Here is a 3873-nt window from a genome sequence, read left to right on the forward strand (position 1 = left end):
CTCTAGCTAACTTTGTATAATACAATTCCTGTTTACAGTAAGGGTTCAATAAACATTTATTGTAATGAAAAAGAAAAGTTCAAGATTGATTCTTCTTTCTCTGTAATGGAAACAAATAGTCTATTCCCTGTTGATTTTACAAAACTATTGGAAAAGTCACATCAGGATAGAAACTATTTATAAGACTCTATTCAGAATCAAGATGAATTTCACAGTTAATTGATCCTTCCATGAATCTCTGAGATCAAAGTCAACGGAAAAACAATGCTAAGGATGGGGCTTCCCTGGAAGCTCAGTGGCAAAGAATCCACCTGCCAAACCAGGGAGAGAGTTTGATCCTTGGTCTGAGAAGAGTCCCAAAACTAAACCCCTGCACAATTATTGAGCCTGTGCTCTCAAAGCTGGGAGGCACAACTGCTGAAGCCCACATGCCTTGCAGCCTGTGCTCCACAACAAGAGAGGCCTCGCCATAAGAAGCCTGTGCACCACAGCTAGAGAGAAGCCCATGCAGCAGCAAAGACCCAGCACAGCCAAAATAAATACATAATTTTTTCTAATGCTAAGGATGATGGTGCTGTGAAAAAAGTGTGAATGGCTACTAGAGGAGCCTTATCCCTGGGACCTGGTGCTGAAAAAGGTCCCATGTTTCAACGTGACACAGATCCAAGAGTGAAGCCTGGGATCCTACACAGAGTGCCCCTCCGGCTCTGTGGAGCAAGACCTTTGGGGGCAAGACTTCTGCTTGCTTCTTACTTCTCACCTGCTCCAGAAGCTTCATCCTCCACAGCGTCCTTAAGGGTATGGCACAGTCATCCTTAAACTGTCATCAGGATGCTTTTCTCATTTGCATTTCCTTGTTCTCCATCTCTCCCCAAGAGTCTTGTTCACTGCCCGCAGGGAAGATTAAGATTGTTATACTGAAATACAAAAAGAAAGACTCCAAAATGGGTTGATGAAATCATTCGGTAGTCATAGCTGCAGGAACAAAAATAACAAAAAAAGCATTTTGCCAAAGCTAAGCTATTTGATAGAAAAAGAGAAGAGAAATTGTTGAAATTCAAAGGGCAAACTATTAAGGGAATAAGGCATGGTGTTTGTCTGTTAATGAAAAAAATGTGAGCCTTCTACTAAAATTGCTAACCAAATGTAATCAAGCCTTTAAAATTAATTTCCAGCTTATAAGGGAAAAAAGTATATTAAAAAAAAGTTTAATGACACCACAAGGAAATGATTAGGCAAATCAGAAGATGAGACATTCTACATGACAAATCAAATACCAATGTAATATAAAAGAAAAAAGTAAGGGGATTGTTTTAGAAAAAGATTAAAAACCTTAACAAAAAGTAATGCAATGCATTTACTCTGATTAGATCCTGGTTCTAAAGTATCCATTTTAAAAATTCATATTGGGAGAATTTGAATATGTAATTTAAATTAGATTATATTAGCAAATTATTATTTATTTTCTTAGGTATGATAATGGTATCATTATATAGAAGAATAACATTCTACTTAGGAGATGCATATTGAATACTGAGGTATTTAGGAGTGAAGAGTTTACCACTTAAAGTGTTTCATATATAAAACTTTTTTTTTTTTTTTTTACCTGGACATGCGGCTTGTGTGTAAACTGGGGCTGGCTGGGCGGTCCAGGCACCTGGCCTGAGGCCCCAGCACGGCCTGCTCACAGGAGCATGTGACCATGGGAGGAATGACAAAGTCAGGTGTCTTGCTCCAAGTTATCCAGACAGGATGTGGGAGGGGGTAGTGGGGACACAGGAAGTCAGTGAAAAGATCCCCCTGGCCTTGGCCTGTTCAAAGACCTCGGCACCTACGAAGCCAGTCCGTCAGTGTGCTTCTGACCTGCTACTCACTGGCTCATGGGCCAGGGCCCAGTCAAGTTCGAGGTGCAATTCAAGTCTTTGGAGAGCACAGTTCCTCTTTCCCGTGGGGTTACCTGCACAGGTCTCAGCACAGAGGAGGGGGCTGCAGTGGTGGTCACTGCTGGGGCGCATCCTTAGGCAGGCATCTTGGTGGAGGAGGAGGCCTCCTTCTTCTTGGTGCTGGCCTTCAAAAGCGCCAGCTTTTTGGGCAGGCTGGTGCTGGCTTTCATCACCACATCATGCTCAGTCTTCTTCCGGATCCCAACCTCCAGGTTCTTCTTGAGCTGCTGCTGCTGCACGATGCGTGCCTTCTTGGGTGCGATAACGCGACCGCCCTTCCTCGGGCCCCGGTTCCGCGCCGAGGCCGCCGCCGCCGCCGCCTTGCTCTTCGCTGGCTTCTGCGCCTGGAACTTGCGCTGCCCCTGCGCCATTATCAGCCACCAAAACTTTCTATTTAAAGTAAATATGGCAAAATGTTAACAAAAGTTTAATCAAGATATCGTACATGCAAATGTCATGGTTCTGTTCTTCTTCCTTATGCTTGAAATTTTCTGGAACAGACAGTTGAAAAAAATAGCTTGAAAAGAAAACAGATGAAGACCTAGACCACCCAGCCCCAAGAGGTGGAATTGGAGTTGCTGTTGGGGTACAGGGGGAGCACCAGAATGGAAGCCAGTGGAGCCTCCAAGACTGGAGGAGCCACTTGAAGGTAAGATTCACATCACCTGGGCCCAAGTGAGCACTGTCAGTGGCGAGCGCCATGTGCCACATGCTCAGCCAATGACCAGAATTCAGCCAACGTTCGGTGCCTATGCCAATCAGCCCCTTTTGCTGCACTCACTGTCCCCAAGGGAGGGCATCCCCCTAGGAGTTGCCTTTGTGTGGCTTTCATGGTCCAGCAGGGACAATGCCCACCCATGCCTTGGTATTTTCTTAGCCCAAGAGACCTATTTAATGAGAAAGATCCTATTTTCGGTGGCTCAGGACACTTATAAACCCCACTGAGGGGACGATGGGGATTTAAAACATCCTGGCCTCCAGTGCCTGTGCTTGGGTAGAACTGAATAGAACCATTTCTCGATTTCTTCTGGGATCAGGAGTTGTTAAAAACCCACTCACATGACATAAAGAAATCCCCACACATTCCTGAAGGAAACTAACCTATATTAGCTCAAAAAAAAAAAAAAAAAACACCTTGTCACTTCTGAGCAAACACCCTCCAGATCCCAGCAGTCCAAGAAAATGATAAATGGGACCTTGGAAGAAGCAGAAACTGCTGATGGCACAGCCACTCAGAAGCAGAGAAAGATTTGACAAACTTCCACACAGAAATCTATATTCCATAGGTTTCAAGACTCTTTTGCCTCCTACTTTCTCAGTGTCTTTTTGTTTTCTGAAAATGTGACTAATTCCAAAATCAGTTTATAATAATGATGATTTCATCTGTTCTCAAAGTCCCTGTTTCATAAATGAGCCAAAAGTTAAGAGGCATTGTCCGTCCATATTTTTATCCGTCCATAATTTAAAACAAACATTTTAAATTAGATGAGATTGTTAAATTCGTAATCTGTTGGAATAAACCACATCATCATTGTGCTATTAACAAATCAAAACATATGTAACCCAAAGTCTCACCAGCCAGGAGGTACAGCTATGGTTGCACTTGTGTTAATATCTGAATCCCAGTGGCCCAAACCCCTAGCCAGTCAGTCAAGAATTGCAATGTCTTACTCACCCGGTAAAGAATCAGCCTGCAATGTAGAAGACCTGGGTTCGATCCCTGGATTGGGAAGATCCCCTGGAAAGGGACATGGCAACCCACTCCAGTATTCTTGCCTGGAGAATCCCATGAAGAGGAGCCTGGCAGGCTACAGTCCATAGTGTCGCAAAAAGTCGGACATGACTGAGCTACAAGCACAGCACAGCACAAAGTTCTCTCCAGAACTTTCCAGAGTCTCTAAGGGGGCTGGCATACAAACATGAAACAACT

At 43.9% G+C, this 3873-nt stretch overlaps 1 pseudogene; it reads right to left on the reverse strand.

The window, feature by feature from the left end:
• Nucleotides 1-1632: 1632 nt before the first annotated feature.
• LOC616568 (leydig cell tumor 10 kDa protein homolog pseudogene) lies at nt 1633-2325 on the reverse strand (annotated as a pseudogene).
• Nucleotides 2326-3873: the final 1548 nt, after the last annotated feature.

Source organism: Bos taurus, chromosome 15 (genome assembly GCF_002263795.3).
Source record: "Bos taurus isolate L1 Dominette 01449 registration number 42190680 breed Hereford chromosome 15, ARS-UCD2.0, whole genome shotgun sequence".
NCBI classification, from domain to species: domain Eukaryota; kingdom Metazoa; phylum Chordata; class Mammalia; order Artiodactyla; family Bovidae; genus Bos; species Bos taurus.